The sequence below is a fragment of the Mesoplodon bidens genome (assembly GCF_964165515.1).
Source record: "Mesoplodon bidens genome assembly, chromosome: 13".
Taxonomy (NCBI): Eukaryota; Metazoa; Chordata; class Mammalia; order Artiodactyla; family Ziphiidae; genus Mesoplodon; species Mesoplodon bidens.
In genome coordinates, this window is record NC_138169.1 from 6,248,200 (window position 1) to 6,266,118 (window position 17,919).

A 17,919-nucleotide genomic window follows, 5' to 3' on the forward strand; every position below is an offset into this window, starting at 1 on the left:
ACGATTCTTTCTAAAGCACCTACTGTGTGCTGGGCCCTTTTCTGGGTGCTGGAGATAGAGCTGGGAATAAGCTGGACAAGAATCCCGTCCTCCCTGGGTGAGGCAGACAGTTCACAAGTCAGATACGTCGTGTGCCCTTCGGTGGGGAGCGCTGGGGTGAAGAACCAGCAGAGAGGGGGTTTGGGGAGTGTGTGGGTGGTCTGGGGGTTGCAGTTTCAGATGGGGGGGTGTCAGTGTGGGCCTCCCTGAAAAGGAGCAAAGATCTGCAGGAGGAGGCAAGGGAGGCTGCAGGTTTCTGGAGGAAGGGCTTCCCAGGCAGAGGGAACAGCCCGTGCAAAGGCCCTGAGGCTGTGTGGAATGGGCCTCCTGGTTTGCAGGAGTCTGCATGAGTCAGGCCTTGCTCCTTTGTTCCTGAGCCTTTGGGGGCCCCCAGTAGGCAGGAGGGAGGGACAGCCTTGGAGGTTGCCTGCTTCCTGAGCCAGGCCCTGGGCCCCACAGAGATGGGTTTTATCTTGGAACATGGGGGACACCGGTGGTGGTCCACCCAAAGTGATCAGCCCAGCCGGGTTTTCTACCTGGCGTTCTCGGTGCCTTGGAAGTTGGAAGGAAGGCGGCCTTGCCTGGGGTGATCTTCCCTCCTTCTCCTCCTCTGCCTCTCGGTCCTCCATCCATCTGCACCACAGACCTAATGGAGAGCCTTCCTCCTGTGGCTGAGTTATCTGCTTGTCACTCCAGTGGCCCACCCGAGGACGATAAAAGGGCTTTTTGTCTGCAGGCACTTAGCTTCCTCCTCTGGGGCGATCCATCACGTCTGAGGGAGGCCGAGGCAGACAGACGGGGGAGGGGGCGGCGGGGGTCCCTCCCCCTGCCGAGGAAGCCAGTGCTCCTGGGAGAGCCCCCTGGTAGGACCCAAGGGGCTCCTCAGCCCAGAGACAAGGCCTGTCTGGGGACGGGCAGGGGCGTCTGGCACGGGGGCCGCCGGGGGGCATGGAGGCCGGGCAGATGCTTTGGGTTCCCCTCCTGAAGACAGAGGCACAATATGGACCCCACACCCAGATGTTCCAGCTTGGGAGGCCTTTTGAGACCCTCCTCATCTTGTGGGGGAGGGTGGGCTGGGTCTGGTGGGCTCGGAGTCAGGGGCAGGGTAGCAGGCACTTCTGAGAAAGAGCCACAATAAGAGGCAGAAGGGGAGACGTGTGTGGGTCGAGGAAGACAGAAGTCCTGCATGATCATGTAACAGCAGCAAACACTTCAACACCGCACTGTCCTTATCCCCATTCTACAGATGAGGAAACGGAGGCACAGGGAGGCGATGTGACGTCCCCTGTGTGCAAGGGGCAGAGGGAGCCCAGCTCCAGAATCTTTTGTGAGGGTGGCGGTCCTGGGAGGAGGTGGCGTGTAGGCTTTGACCCTGCGGTGGTGGAGGTGGTGGAGGGGAACGCTGGGCATCCTGGGCGGGAAAGCTGCCTGAGTGCGGGGCACGGTGGGAAAGTGGGGTTTGACCCAGCCTTGAACCTCTCCCAGCGTGGTGCCTGGTAGCGAAGAGAGGAGGAGGGAGGGGTTGGGGGTGGGTGGAGGCTGGTGGATGGGAGGGGGGCGGCCAGGCTTTCTGGATCCCCTGGGGAGGAAGATCAGGACCAACCAACCCGCAGGCAGACAAGTGGCCAGGTGTGTGTGGGGCGGCGGGGGGAGGTTCACAGGGCTGGGATGGGCAGAATCACACCTCTCTGGACTCTATTTGCCCCACCTGGGCAGTGGGTCGACGAGCTCTGCCCCTAGGAGGGGGGACGCTGGTCCCTTCATTGGGTGGAGGAGGAGGATGCATGGGTGGTTCTCTCTCCTTCCAGCTCAGGATGCTCAGCCCTGGGCAAGCTGTCCTTCCCCCTCCTCCCCCCACCCCCTTCCCCTCCTCCCTGCATCCCCCACCTCTCCCTCCTTCTTTTTCCTTCCCCTCCCCTTCCCGCAGCCCCCCTCCTTCTCCCCACAGGCCACCCTCAAATGACAGCAATTAATGGTGCCTCTGAAGGCGGGCTGGGAGGACGAGGCTGACAGTTGCGCGTGTCTGTCTGCGGCTGGCCCTCTAATCGGGCCCGGGGGACACCCCTCCTGCCATGGCTGCCAGGCGCTGCATGCCTGCTCCGTCACTCCCAGGGCAGCAGGAGCCACCTTCAGACAGGCACCTGGGAGCTGGCACAGAGCCCCTCAGTCCCCGAAGCCCCCTCCCTGCCGTCCTTTTCCTATTGTCTTTTTTCTTACGTAAATGGGTGGGCTCTGGGGTGACCCTGTCCTGCCCCAGTTGGTGTATATGTGATGGCCTGACTGCCAGGACGCCCCTTCTCCGTCAGGATTTCTTCTCTGCCGGCCAGCTCCTGTCCCCAAGTGACCTCTAGGGCATACTGCCCCGCCCTCAGGGCCAGCTCCTCCCCACAGGGCCCTCATCCTTTTGTGTCCCCTCTCCTGGGAGGAGTGAGTTGGGTGGAGTCAAGGAGACGTGTCCTGTCCCGGACAGCAGGCATCAGTTAAATGCTGGAACCCTGGCAGCCTGGACCCTTCAGTGGTGGAGGCAGCTACCCAGGCTGGGAGTCTTGTGGCCGGGGGCTTATGTATGGCGGGGGGGACAAGAATACTGGCCAGCCCTGTCCACACTGGGCCTGGAGCTTGCCTGTTCATCATTTAGCAGCAGCAGTAACGAGGCCCCTGCTGTATGCCAGGGCCTGCAGCAGGTACTTTTACCTTGGTTCATTTTAGTGTACAATAACTCTCCAAGGATCATGCTATTTATAACCCTGCTTTTGTAGCTGACAGGCAGAGAGGCAAAGTGATTTGCCCTAAATGACCCAGGAAGGAAGGGATAAATCTGGGATTCAGTCCTTACCTGACTTGTCCAGGGCTCATAAATCAGGGGCTTTGGGGGAACTTGAGGGGCAGTGAAGGAACCAGCAGACCTGACCTGGAAATGGGGATATATTCCCTGGGCATGGGGATTGGAGTTAGTGGTATTAATAAAATATGTATATATTCTTCTGTTACAGTTAAAAAAAAAGCCTATTGATATGTAATTAACCTGTAATAAGATACACCCATTTTAAGGGTTCAGCTCCATGAGTTTTGACAAATGTAAACATGCATATAACCACCACCATCAGGTTGTAGAGCGTTTCCATCACCCCCAAAAGAATCTCCACCCACCCTGCACCAGAAGCAACCACTGATCTGCTGTCATAGAGGTTATAGAAACTTCTAGGTTTTCATAATAAAATTATCATAAAATATGTACTTTTTGGTGTTTGGGTTCTTTCGCTCTGCATGAAGTTTTTGAGATTCACTTGTCATTGTGTGCTTATATGATTCCATTTGTTTATCAATTCATGAGTTGATGGACCTTTAGGTTGCTTCTAGTTCTTGGCTATTAATGAATGAAGCTAGAAAGTCTTTAAACCACTTTGCTTTTTCTTGCCTTATTGCATTGGCTGAGGCCACAGGGTAGCAATGACTAGCAGCAGTTGGGGGGGGTTAGGGTTAGCTAGCTTGTGAGTGTTGTTCTTAATAATCCCATTTGACAGTTGCGGGAACTGAGGCTCTAAGTCAGGTGACTTATCGAAGGTCATTTGGTGAGAGCTGAGTGCTCTTTCTCCTTCTCCAAGCTGGGAAGTACCAGCCCCATTGGCTGCACTGATGTGCTTGCTGGTCCAGAGGGTCACGTCAGGAATTGGTGACAGGGTGGCGGTGCCTAGAATCACCCTTCTTCCCCCTGGGTTTCCTCTGCTGGAGAGATGAAGGTGTAAAGGATGTTTTGCACCTTCCGCCTTCCAGGTTGGCACTGAGCACTGCTGAGTGAATGTCAGGCTTTGCGTCTCAGTCACGGAGGTCTTCTGGGGAGCTATTTTGGGGCAAGGCAGGAGCATGGGGAGTGGGGGTGGGGACAGAGGAGGGGGTCCCCTCCTCCCTCGCCCGAGGGGTGTTAGCCAAGATGACTTTTCAGAGAAGGAGGCCTGTAAATTAAATAAGCAATCCCGTAAATAAATAAGTAATGAAGTTAGTGGGGTGCCTAATTACATCAAATTCATAATTATGGATGGATGCCTGCCCGATAATTGTACTTGTTTTTAATCTTCAGCTCTGACATGTATCTCCTTCCGTCTGATAGGAATCCCTGCCCCCAGCTGGAGGGAGGAGGGAGGAGGGAGGCGCTGCCTTTCTGGGATCTCAGTGAGCTGGGTGGTGCTGGTCCCCCAGACACCAGGGATCCAGGTGGACTTGTCTTTATCCTGCAGTTGGGTTTCTAAACCTTTTGAAATTGCAGCAAATGACAGCAATAACAATAACAGGGTTTATCATAGTAATCGTGTTGCACTTTACCTGTTATAGTTTATTAATCTTCCAACCCCCCTGTGAAGTAGGGATTGTTGTCATCCCTACTTTACAGATGAAGAAACTGAGGAACAAAGAGGTTAAGTGACTTGCCTGAGGTCACACAACCAGTGAGATTCGAACCCAGGCTGTCTGCCCCAGAGCCCGCATCCTTCCAGGTCTCCTGACTTAGCCTCCAGGTCCTGTTGTGTGGGTTACCTGGAGTGCTGTCTCTGCTGAGCGTGTGCCCTTTGAGGGAGATGCTAACTTAGGGTGGCTCAAGGCACCCAGAGGCTTAAATGCTGAAAAGATCAACTCGTTCCTTCCAGGACTGCCGTAAATCCAAACAGAAACCATTCTGAACCATGAAATAAAATTTTGTTTCATTTAATGACAAAGCAAGCCCATTTGCAGAAATTAAAATAGCCTCTTTCTAGATCTTCTGTTTCTTTTTTTGTGGCTTTGATTTGCTGGCTCTTTGGACACTCGTTGTCCTGCCTGTGATAATGATCATTAGACCCATTTTCCAGATGAGCAAACTGAGGCTCAGTGAGGTGGAGGGACTTGAGTGAGGTCACACAGCAGGTGGGTGCTTTGGCCGGCATTCTAACCAGCTCTTACCACCTGGTTTGGGGCCACATCAGGTCCCTGGCATGGAGGGGTCTGCCTCTCCTGTCTGAGAAGTGAAGGGCCTGTGCACGCCAAAGGCTAGCTTCGCTGGGGTCCTTGCTGTGCTAGGTGGCCAGGAGACCAGCGGCACCCATATCATTTGGGGGACAGAAAGGATGGCAGTGGCTGTGCGGACAGTATTGTTCTCACACGCCGTCTACGCAGACCCCAGACCCCCAGCCAAAGTCACTGCCTCTTTCACGGTGTGCCCTGTGTCTCAGACATCTGACCCTGTCAGGGGCAGTGGGGCCTGAGCCCTTGGGATGCCCTTGGGATGCCCAGGCCTCCACCAAGAGTTGCCCCACTGCAGACTGCAGTGAGGGAGCATGTTTCACTTTCTGGGGTGCCCGATGGGGCCTGCATTTTTGGGAGTCCATCAGGGGCTGCAGCTTGGGCTGGTGTGGGGCACGTACACCCTTGTGTTGACTTCAGTCTTATGGGGTTTGGGGGCCCTCCTGCCCCTCCCTGTAGCCTAGGACGGAGAGGGGAGTTGAGGACAGACTCACATGAGGAATTGTGTGTGTCCATGTTGCTCCTGAGGGTTGGAGCAATCTGGGGAGGCTGCCTGGAAGAGCTGGAACAAACACGTTGAATGAATAATAACAAGCATACCTTGTAGGAACTCCTGTGTAAAGCACTTCAAACAGGACCAGGCACAGAGCAAATACTGCATTTATTACCCAAGCCAACATTTCCTGACTTTTTGCTTGCCTTAGTGCTATGTGACAGTTTGCCATTATCATTTTTATTAACCCTATAATTTCTACTGATTCCTGCACATTTACTTTATGCCAGGCTGTGTTCTAAATGTATCATGTACATTCACTAATGTACTTCCTGAGGCAGCCCTACGAGGTAGGGGCTAGTATTATCATCCCCATTTTATATGTAAGGATGCTGCGGGCACAGAGAGGTTAAGTGACTTCCCCAAGGTCACACAGCTGGCAGCTGGCAGAACTGGGATTTGAACCCAGGAAGCTTGACTCCACAGCACCTGCTGTTGATTATGGGCACCGTGCAGGCACCACCTGCAGCCCTCCCTGAGCCTGGAGCCAAAATGAATCCCTTGGCAGGGCTGCACCGGCGGTGGGCCAGCCTCCCCGTGTAACATAGGGCCCTCAGGCATGCAGCAGCTGCTCTGGGCTGGGCAGGACTGGTCAGGACATGAGGGTCTGCTTCCTGCCTCCTTGCAGCCAGCCTGGTGTCCCCATGGCCTCCTGGGAGTGGGGTGGGGTGTGATACACAGCAAACAAGACACCAGGGCCTTGCCTTGTGGATCCCATAGACTGATGGGGAGATGGGCAGTACAATAAACAAACATGCTATTGCAAGGCAGAGAAATGCTGGCTGTGGAAAGACGCAGGGTGGGGCAACTCTGCTTTCTGGGGAACTCGTTTTAGGTAGAGGAATCAAGGGTGGTCTCTGAGGAGGTGGCAGTTGAACTGACACCTGGACCATGAGAAGGAACCAGACCTATGCAAGGAAGAGGGATGAGCCAGCTAGGTGTGTGGGGGTGGGGGAACAGCATGTGCAAAGGCCCTGGGGTCATGATGTTTCAGGAATGTTGAGAGCCAGGGGCAGCAGGAGTACTTCTCTGGATCTGAGGCTGTTCTATAGACCTCAGGGTTTGGGTCCTTTACCACATTTAAGGCAGAAATCAAGTTTAATGGCTTTTGCTTCTCCCTTTTTTTCTTTTGCTGGTTGATTAATTTACATTTATTGGGCACTTGGAATGTTCTGGATATTTGTATGCCACTGGGGTCAGAGTGATGGAAATCAGGCATGGTTCGTGCCTTTGAGGAGTTTAGTGTCCAGAGGGAGAGGGTCAGTTAAACAGTAAGGGTCATGTGGACAGAGTTCAGGCTGTATCACTGGAGCGTAACAAGTTTCGAATTTGCCTGTGGTCCGGACAGGCTTCTTTGGACAAGTATCAGTTGAGGCGAGACCTGAGGGTGATTAGTTAGGACTCCTGAGTTGTGGTGGAGACACACTCAGGTTTAGGCCACAGGGAGGACTTGATGGGCACTCCTAATGGCAAAGTCCAGGGTAGGACACGTTCAGGCATGGCTGGATCCAGGGGCTCAAAGCACACCTTGGAGAGCGGGCTCTGTTTCAGCGCTGCTTCCTTCTCTGTGGGCCTTCTTCTCAGGCAGGTTCATGCCACCAGCACAGCAAGCCAGGGGGGAGGGAGAGTCACCTGCAGCCCCAAGAATCGCACTCCTTTCTCTTTGCCATTTCCTTGCCCAGTGAAGCCTTCAGTGCTTGTTCAGCTATTTTCAGCACTGGGGGAAGGTGGCCAAGGTGAGGGAAAGGAGTGTCCCAAACTCAGACGCAGTCAAGGAAAGGAATGAGGCAAAAGGGAGGGGTGGGGATTGTGGCTAACTGGCATGCTGGATATTCTGATTTTTTTTCCAAGAGAAGCTGGAAATCTGGATTTTATAAGCAATGTCCTAATTTTTAAAAAAACATTGTGTGTGCCAGAAAGAGCTTCCCTGGTGGCCACAGCTGGCTGTCATCATTCTGTGGCCTCTGCTCTTAGCTGTGACTTTCATCTCAGAATATTTTGTCCTCCGTGATCTGGGCAGACCGGTCCAGGGAATGTCACAGAGGGTCCCAAGTCTTGAGAATTCACATTTAATGCCTCCAGAGAGATACCATTTCCAAACGTGGAGGCCTGAGGCTGCCGAATTTCTCCCAGAGCCCTCCAGAGGAGCTCAACCTGTTCTGAGAGATAGTAAACCCTAGTGGTTAGTGATGTAGATTTGGGCATCACACCCCCCGTGTTCAGATCCTGACTTTGCCACTACTAGCTGTGTGCCCTCGGGCAAGTCACTGCACCTCTCTGTTCCTTCGTTTCCCCATCTGTAAAATGGGGATGATAACACCCCGTAGGATTGTTGTGAGGCATCAGGGAGCACACAGGTGTGAAACCTGTTCTCCCCAGTGCCTGGCACATTGGGAGTGTGTGTCCCTGGTCTGGTGTAATTTGTTCTTCCTGGGTTGGGTTCCGGCATCTGGCTGGTGGTGGCCAGGAGCTTCTCTGGACATCTCCTCCTTCCTCTGCTGCCCAGGCGTGGGCTACCCTGCCCCAGCCATCGTTGCCCGTTGCTCTGTGCCCTTGGCTGCAGGATGGCACTGCGCTTCGATGTGAGCAATTAGCCCTGCCTGCGGCCAGCTCAAAGCTGCTGTGGGTGGGAGCGGCACCTTTTTAAAATAAAAAGAAGGGACTTCCCTGTTGCCGCAGTGGTTAAGAATCCTCCTGCCAATGCAGAGAACATGGGTTCGAGCCCTGGTCTGGGAGGATCCCATGTGCCGCGGAGCAGCTAAGCCCGTGCGCCACAACTACTGAGCCTGCGCTCTAGAGCCAGTGAGCCACAACTACTGAGCCCACGTGCCACAACTACTGAAGCCCGTGCACCTAGAGCCCGTGCTCCGCAACAAGAGAAGCCACCACGATGAGAAGCCCACACACTGCAACGGAAGAGTAGCCCCCGCTCGCCGCAACTAGAGAAAGCCTGCGCGCAGCCATAAATCAATAAAAATAAATAAATAAAAACAGCACACAGGAAACCAGCCCTAAGGGACAGTTCACTACCTTTAGCCAAAACGGCCCAGGGGTTAACTGTGATGCTTTCGTGCCTGGAAGAAGTAATGAAGTGCAGTGCATTTGGTCTGGGGAAGTCTCCGTTCAGGGGCAAAGGCTCCCCATCAGGGAGGCTCCTTTCCTGCCAGCTGCCTGTGAGTGGCTCATGGGTACGTCTTTCAGGGAAGGGGGTCTGGGTTCTTTGGGGTCTGTTCTTGTCTGGCTCAGGCCGGGAGAGGGCCAGCTGCAGGGGGCCCCCTGGGAGAGGGGATGGAGGATTTCCTCAAGATGCTCAAGCATTTGCCCCTGCAGCTTCCAGCCTGGTCCCCTGGAATCAGTGTGGAAAGGAGAGGGGAGATGAGGGATGTTTCCGGGCATTTGATGCTGCTGAATGGTGAGTCTTGATTGTGGCAGTGGGTTGAGTTGTGGTCCCCCAAAGAAATATCCACTTGGAACGTGTGAATGCGACTCATTTGGACAAAGGGTCTTTGCAGATGTGATCAAGTTGATGGTCTAAGATGAGATCATCCTAGATTCGGGTGGGCCCTAAATCTGATGACCAAAGTCCTTATAAGAGAAGACACACCGGGGAGCAGGCCTTGTGAAGATAGAGGCAGAGAGGGGAGTGATGTGGCCACAAGCCAAGGAAGCCTGGCTCCACCAGGAGCTGGAAGATGCAAGGAAGGATCCTCCCCAGGAGCCTTCGGGGGGAACACAGCTCTGCTGACCCCTTGATGTGGGGCCGCTGGCCTCCCGCACTGTGAAAGAACACCCTGCTCTGGCTTCAAGCCGTCCAGTCTGTAGGAATTTGTTTCAGCAGCCGTAGGAAACTAATGCAGTTGTGAATTTTACTTTAATCACACTTAAAGATCTGTTGGTGGACTCTGAAGACCGACACGATCCCTGTAGGCTGACCTTCCCTGCTGTGCTGTGCTGGCGCCTGGCTGCTCCTGGAGCTCCCCAAGTGCGATGCAGCCTTACCTGAGGGCCTTTGCCCTGGCTGTTTCCTTGGCTCGGATACTATTCTCTGAGACGTTTCCACACCTGTCTCTCTCACTCCACCCAGGCCCCTGTCGAGCTGTCACCACCTCAGAAACCACCAGTCCATAGCTACTGTCATTCCTTGAATTTCATCACATCTTTATCTGTGGCCGACTTCCTCACCTTTCCCCAAGTTACCCCCACGAGGGCAGGGATCTTCGTCCTGTTCCTGCTTATTCTTCGTGTCCAATGCATGTTGCTGGCACTCCGTAAGTGTTTGTTGAATGTCTGATGTCTCCAGGCCTGAGGTCAGGGACTCCTAAAGGTGGACACGGCTTTCAGAAGATCAGTAAACTGGACTGGAATGGTGTCCATTCAACCAAACCACCGCTTTATTTATTTTGAATTGAGGCGAAATTCACAACACGTAAAATTAATCATTTGAAAGTGCACAGTTTATTGGTTTTTTGTAAACAATGTTGGGACTTCCCCGGTGGCACAGTGGTTAAGAATCCACCTGCCAATGCAGGGGACACGGGTTCTATCCCTGGTCCGGGAAGATTGCATGTGCACCACAACTACTGAGCCCGCATGCTGCAACTACTGAAGCCCGCACACCTAGAGCCCATGCTCTACAACCAGAGAAGCCACCGCAATGTGAAGCCCGAGCACTGCAATAAAGAGTAGCCCCCGCTCACTGCAACTAGGGAAAGCCCGTGCACAGCAACGAAGACCCAACACAGCCATAAGTAAGTAAGTAAGTAAATAAATAAATAAATAAATAAATAAACAACCAGACATTTACTGGAACTTCCCTGGTGGTCCAGTGGTTAAGACTCTGCGCTTCCACTGCAGGGGGCACGGGTTCAATCCCTGGTCAGGGAACTAAGATCCTGCATGCCACGCGCATGGTGCAACCAAAAAACCCCCCCAAAAAACAATGCTGTAAACCAACCCCTCTGTCTACTTCTAAAAGATCTCCATCACCCCACAAGGGGACTCTGAACCCAACAGCGCTCACTGCCCATCCTGCCTCCTCGCAGCCCCTGGCAGCCACTAGTTGGCTTTGTCTCTTTGGATTTGCCTGTTCTGGACATTTCATATAAATGGGATCATACAAAATGTGACCTTTTGTGTCTGACCTCTTGCACTTGCCATGATGTTTCTGAGGTTCGTCCGTGTGGTAGCATGAATCAGTGCTTCATTCCTTTTTATGGCTGACGAATCCCTCATTGTGCAGATGGACATCCACAAAATCATCTTGTAAGTGGCTTTTCAGATGAGGAAACCTAGGCTGCCCAGGGAGGGGGTAATCACCCACCCACATCTGGGAGCACTGGCGTTCAGTAAAAGAGAGGAAGATGTAAAAACACAGCTGGACGTTCCTAGCTTGTTCTCTCTTTCTCATACCCCAGCCCCCACCCTGCTCCCAACCTTTTTTTAAAAATTAATTAATTAATTAAATTTTGGCTGCGTTGGGTCTTGGTTGCTGCGTGCGGGCTTTCTCTAGTCGTAGTGAGCGGGGGCTACTCTTCGTTGCGGTGCGTGGGCTTCACAGGCTCTAGGCGCATGGTCCTTAGTAGTTGCAGCACGCGGGCTCAGTAGTTCTGGCTCGCGGGCTCTAGAGCGCAGGCTCAGTAGTTGTGGCGCACGGGCTTAGTTGCTCCGGGGCATGTGGGATCTTCATGGACCAGGGCTCAAACCTGTGTCCTCTGCATTGGCAGGCGGATTCTTAACCACTGCGCCACCAGGGAAGTCCCCCTGCTCCCAACCTTATCTTGGAGACTGGCCGGGTCAGGAGGCAGCCACGTGGGGAGGGAGTGAGTGGGGATCCCTTCCACTTGGAGCTGGATGCTGAGCAGGAGCGGTGACTGTGGGTCTCCTCTGGTCCCTTGAGCACCCCCAGAGGTGTAGTTTCTCTTAACCCTGACAGAGACAACAGGCAGGTGTGCCCCATTTCAGAGCTGAGCAGACTGATGTCTGCAGAGGCTGGGGGTCTTACCCAGGGCCACTTGGTCTAGGGACCCCTCCTGCCTCTTTTTGGGGACCCCATGCTTCTGTGGCCCCCATCACAGTGTATCCTGTAACGTCTTCACTTATCTTCTCCACTGTCCAAAGCTTTGCCCGAAGCCAGGTTCCTAGAAGTACATGTTGGTGAATCTTGGTTTTTTTCAGAGCACCGAGGGATGCTCACCCTCAGAGGCTTGGGGGATGAGGCCTTCTTTTGCTAAGCAGACGACCACACACTAACTTATTCTGAATGTAAACTTGGGTTTGGTGACTGGCTCTGCCTAGATGGGGCTGCCAGGGGCTGTTTCTGGTTTGTGATGGTTTGCCATCTTCATAGAGTCACTCAGCAAACCATCTGCTCCCCAGCTTCTTGGAGAAGAGAGGCACAAAAAGTGACCCCGGGATGACACAGCCCAGCATCAAACCTGCCCGAAGCATAAATAGCTGTGGTGGGGTTGTGGATGTGTTACTCCTGATTCCAGGGCCAGCCTCTGAGAAAGTCTGGGTGCAGGTCTGTGTCAAAAGAAACAGAAAAGAACAAAAGGAACCCATGCATTCTGAGCCTGCTGCTTTGGGCCCCCACCGCCTGCCTGCCGGTGTTTTGGTGGGGCTGGTTTGGCCCATTCCTGAGTCTCATGGCCTCCTGGCAGTCAGGGTGAAAGTCGATGGGCGGGATCTTTGGTCTAAAAATATAGCTTTTGGTCGCTCACGTCTTTCTGTGCCTCGTTTTCCCCACCTATAAAAGAAGGCAGATCTGTAGAATTCTTCCACAATACTCTGGGAGAGGCTGGAGGGTGAGCTGATGAAAGTCAGCACACATGTGGCCTCCACGTGGGCCTCTTCACAGGTCACCTAGTGGCCATTCCAGTCCCCCGGCCAGTTCAGATCACATACAAATGTGATCTGCCCCTAACACTCTCTGAATCCCTGCTGACTGTACCCAATGGCAGGGTTGATGCAAGCCAGATTTGCCTGGTTCAAACCTCAGCTCAGCCACTTGCCAGCTGTGTGACCTTGGGCAAGCCACTTGACCTCTCTGGGCCTGTTTCCTTCTTTGTATATTGGGTGCCCCTGCCTTTTGTTGTGCTGTCCTGAGGACAGAGGGGTTAACATGTGAAGGGCTTACACAGCGCTTGACACACAGTACGTGCTACCGTTAACTATCATTGTCATTATTATTCTTGGGAGGGTCTCCAGTCCACAGAGTTACGTGATTTTTTTTTTTTTTTTTAATGTTGGGGGTAGGAGTTTATTAATTAATTAATTTATTTTTGCTGTGTTGGGTCTTCGTTTCTGTGTGAGGGCTTTCTCTAGTTGTGGCAAGCGGGGGCCACTCTTCATCGCGGTGCGCGGGCTTCTCACTATCGCGGCCTCTCTTGTTGCAGAGCACAGGCTCCAGATGCGCAGGCTCAGTAGTTGTGGCTCACGGGCCTAGTTGCTCCGCCGGCATGTGGGATCCTCCCAGCCAGGGCTCGAACCCGTGTCCCCTGCATTAGCAGGCAGACTCTCGACCACTGCGCCACCAGGGAAGCCCCGGAGTTACGTGATTTGCCCGGAGTTCTCATGCCGTTCCTCCCCCACCCCTCTCCCATCACTCCCTGACCTTGACCTCTAATGCTCTCCCCTGTTCACCACTGCACTCGGCCACACCATTTTTCTCTGCTTTTGCAACACACCGAACTCGATCCGGCCTCCAGACTTTTGCAGTTGCTGTGCCTCCTGCCGTGCGGCCTGTTCCTGCATCTGTACCCCGTGGGACCCCTCGGCATCTCTCAGGATGCCATCTCAGGCAGACAGCACTGGGCCCAACTCCTGGGTGCTGGGGGCAGGGGGGCGAGTCTGGAGATCCCTCTGGAGCTTCCCCTGACACCTCAGCACTGCTGCTCGGAGCGCTGGGGAAGCAGAACAGAGCCTGCCCGGCTGCAGATGGGAAACTGACACCCAGAGAAGCTCAGACCTGTCTCTGAGTCGCACAGCTAGCTGCAGCCAAGGTTCAGACCCCTGGCTGACCACCAAGCCGTCCATTTTGGACTGTGTGCGTGCGTGTGTGTGCGTGTGTGTTTGTGACTTGTCTTTTTTCACCCTCTGGGCCTGTCACTGTTACGACCCTGGTTCAGAATACCAATGTGAGGGGGTCATGTTTGCTTTTCCTGAGATGACAAGGACAAATATTTTAAAGACAGAGCCTGCCCAGGGGCCTTGTCACCCTGGAGACTGGAGGGCCGGGAAGGGACAGGCGCAGCGGCTTCGGTTCACGCCGGGGCCGGGCCGGCCATGCTGCCCTCTGGGTGGACGGTCCGGCTGGGAGGAGACGGGTTAAGGAGGAGACGCTGGCCTGGAGCTCGCTTTCGCCTGCGAGCGGTGAACAGTGAGGTTTTTCTACCGAGCTATAAAAAGGCCTCCCCGTGTTTCAGCTCCCGGAGTGTCGGCTGGAAGCCCGCCAGGGTTACCATGGCGATGAGGAATTATTACTTACTGCCAAGGCTAGGAGAAAAAGCTCGTACTTTTGGCTTCCCAACGAGAGGAGTGGACTTATGTAATTCCCTGTGTTTATAGGCCCGGAGGGGCAGGAGGCAAGCAGGGATCCTGGGGCCCGACGCCGCGCTTTCACCCTGCTGTGGGTCGGGTGGTCCCGTGGGTGGTCCCTGGGGGACCTCTGCCCACCCCATCTAAGGGGGGCATCGGTCCGGGGGCCTGGGGGGCCGGGCCGGCAGCAGGGCCCCCCCCCCAAGCCGGGGCGGGAGCCCGCAGTCTCGCGGGAAGGCGGCACGGCTGCTCGGAGGGGCCGCCCCTCTCCCGGGTCAGCCCTGGAGGAAGGATGGGTTTGAGGTTGGACGCGGCGTGTCCTCTGGAAGCCAGCAGAACAGTGTGTGTGTGTGGACTCCGCTGACCCACTTGCTGGCACCTTCTACTTCTCTTTCTTTTTCTTTTCTTTTTGTTTTTTCTGTTTTTGTGGGAGAGTTCCTTCAAGTTGTGTTTGGAGCTGACGTGAGCGAGAGGCCGGTCATGTGCTCGGGTAAGAGAAGTTTCCGGGCTTGGCAGTGGGCAGGGAGATGCGGTGTGACCCGGCCGCCCGGCGGGGGGAGAGGGGGCAGAGATTGGGGGCCACAGATCGCAGGAGGACCGGGACCTGCGCCGGAGACCGCATTTGGTGGCCGACGGGCTTGTGCTCTGACGTCCCAGTTGTGCCCCGGCAGGCGGGCGATGGCTGGGGCACAGCGGTCCCTGACGCCTTATCAGAGTTGCTGAAGCCCCAGAAAGGGTGCTGGGCAGGCAGGTGGCCCGGGAGGATGGGAGTGATGCGTGGGGGGTACGGTGCTGCTTTTCTGGAGCCCCCGTACCGTGCGCGTCCCTGCGGGGGAGCGGGCAGGACCAGGGATGTGGTGCTCCTGGCGTCTGTTCATCGGTGTTGGCCCCGGGGGGTGGGTTGGGGGCCTGGGGATTTGGGGGGCGGGTGCCTCAGTGGCCATGGAGCAGGGGAGGGGGCCAGGTGCAGGCAGCGCTGCGACTGCCCCGGCGCCCGGCTCCCACCGCGGTGGCTCTTGGCTGGGCGCCCGTGTCTGGTTTGAAATCAGCGCCACTGGCCCAGGCTTGCCCAGGGACCTGGCAGCGAGGAGCTGGGATAAACACTGGAAAGTTGGAAGGGCTTCCCGAGCTCACAAGGAGCCCTCAGTTGCAAGCGGAGGGGATGAGGGAGTGATTTGTCCTGAGGTCTGGGTGCGCCGGGGCCGTTGGGAGGCAACGGGACGTCTCGTGGGGCGTGTGAGCACAGGCCGGGGAGGGCTGGGGTCCCAGACGGCGTGGCTTGGAATCCTGGTTCTGTCCCTTTGTACACTGGGCCTCCCCTGTGCGAACCTCAGTTTCCTTGCCTGTCAAATGGGGCAGTAATAGGGGCCACACAGGCGTGAGGATGAGGTGGGGGGAGGGATGCAACCTCCTGGTTCGCTCTGTGGCCAGACTGCCTGGGTTCACATCCCGGCTGTGTGACCTTGAACAAGTCACTTCACAGCTCTGAGCCTCGGTTTCCCCATCTGGCAAATGGATACTTCATCTGTCTCCACCCCTAAGTTGTTGAATGGCGTTAAGGGGGCTAATGAATGGTTCCTGCCCCACCCTTCACAGACAGGGTGACCTTGGACAGGTCATGGAGCCCCGTGGAGCCTCAGTTCTCCTGTCCATTCAGGGAGATCAGCCCACACATTGCCTTGGGGAAAGCCGAGACACACCCGCAGGGGCCTCAAGCGGGCAGGTGTGGGGAGGCTCCGTCAGGGTGGACCACAAGCTTGCATTAAGTTAGCTACATCTTGGTCTCCATTGGTTTTTCTTTTCTTCCCTATTGAGCGCCCTCCCACTTTATAGAAGTGAAACCCCAGTGAGGTGAGACGGGTCCCTCCCCAGCCCCAGCCTCGGTCTGCATTTGGACCTGGGTTGCGGTCCCTGGGGCTTCCCCAGTGCGTGCCTGTTTCTGCCCTGTCCCTCACCAAGCCTGGGCCAGGCACCCCGACAGTGCCTGGCGTGGCTGGGGGCCGGGTGCACAGGGCTGGCTCTCCTGCCGAGGGTGGCAACTGTCCTGTGTTTGTAAGTGACACCGGATGCTGGGCCAGTGGCTGGCTCGGGGCCTCTCCTCTGAGGCCAGCAGGAGCCAGTGGGGAATTCCCTGGTGTCCAGGCTGCCCACTCCAGCTGCCCGCTGTCCCACTGTCCTTAGGCCTCTCCTGGGGACCTCGGGAAAGGCCTGTGCATAGAGGATCCCACGAATGTCCCTTTGCTGCCCCCAAGCCCTCAGTGCCCACCTGGGTCAGCCACAGAGCTGTGTGGTTGCCACCACTGCCCTGCCCTGAGGGTCCTGGGGACTCGATCCCCCATCCACTGAGAAAGACAGTCACATGTGGTGGCTCAGACCAGAGGTCGCAGAGACCCTTGCGGTGGGACTGTCCTGCATCGTTGGTGGTGGCCACACGAATCTACACTGAGATAACAGTGCGTAGATCTACACACACACACACACACACACTCTCTCTCTCTCTCTCTCTCTCTCTCTCTCACAGGTGAGCACATGTAAACCCCCAGGATCTGAATAAGGCCAGTTGCATCAATGTCAGTTTCCTGGTTGCAGCTATTATAAGGATGCTACCATTGTGGGGAGCTGGCTAAAGGGTCCACGGGATCCAGCTGTATTATTTCTTACAGCTGCATGTGAATCTACAGTGATCTAAAAAGAAAGAGAGCGCAGGCTCTGGGGCCTGGCTGTCCCGGGTTTGATCCCAGTGTGCTCCTTTGTAGCTGTGTGAATTACAGCAGGTGGCTGAACCCTGCAGTGCCTCAGTCTTCCTCATCTGTAAAAGGGGGGTAGTGATTGGTACCTCGCAGTGTTGGCACGGAGATGAGCCGTGTTGATTCATGCCAAGTGCTGAGGGAGGCTCTGGCACGTGCTGGGGGGGAGGGGTGCTGTCATTGGTACTGGTCTAACCCTGATGTGATGGCGGTGGTCTGCCCCGCACTATCTCATTCCACACCGAAATCAGCCACGGGAAGGGAGCGTGCCGTATGAGCCCCACTTCTCAGAGGAGGACACCGAGGCTCGGGTCAGGTGACCCACCCAAGGGCACACAGTTTGTAAGGACCGGAGCTGGGACTCAAACCCCAAGCCAGAGCCTGTGTGTGGAGGTTCTTCGGCTGGGTGACCCTGGGGAGGTTGTTCGCCCTCTCTGAGCCTCGGTCCCCTCCTTATTCTCTCCCCACTTGTCAGCTGGACAGGGCGCTGGGCTCGTGACCTGTGAAAGCCAGAAAGCCTAGACCCTGGGCCCCTTCTCTCACTTCCTGGGCCCACCCAGAGCTCACGCGTCTCAGTCACCTCCTCTGAGGCCTGTCTTTGCAGCCCCAAGGTGGGACTTGTTCTCAGCTCCGTCTGTGGGCTCACTCCTGGGGCGGCTGACCTCGCCTTTACTCTGAGCACTTTGACCTGCTTGCTCTGCCCTGTGGGCGCAGCCGTACCTCCTGCTGTTCCCTGTGGTAGGTACTGGTTTCCCTCGGACTCCTTCCTGCCTCTAGCAGTGGTGAGAAGGCCTTTGGGGGTGTAACCAGCTAACCCCAGAGTGAGCTGGGTTATCTCCGTTGGCACTCAGCGTGGGAAGAGCATTTCTGTCCGGCCAAAGCTGATCCGAGGGTAGACGCTTCTCCAGGGGCTCCTGGGAGAGGGTCAGCAGATGGCTGTGCCCCTTATAGCCGGCTAGTAACTGAGCATGGGCCCTTGGGCATCCCAAGAGGTCCAGGAAGGGCACGTTTTGTGCCTCAGGATTCTGGAGGCTTTCAGAGCATCCCAGGCTG

The 17,919-nt window shown here is 55.6% G+C and overlaps 1 protein-coding gene across 31 annotated transcripts in view; it reads left to right on the forward strand.

Moving 5' to 3' along the window:
• The window catches only part of NCOR2 (nuclear receptor corepressor 2), a 224,689-nt gene that overhangs the window by 34,763 nt on the left and 172,007 nt on the right, over positions 1-17,919 (forward strand). Inside the window, exon 1 of one of the 31 annotated variants that reach the window (XM_081251906.1) lies at positions 14,391-14,609. The exons of the other annotated variants lie outside the window; for them this stretch is intronic. The gene's annotated coding sequence lies outside the window, so the exon portion shown is untranslated. Of the gene's footprint in view, positions 1-14,390; positions 14,610-17,919 lie in introns of those variants that run through there. 31 annotated transcript variants of the gene reach the window in all.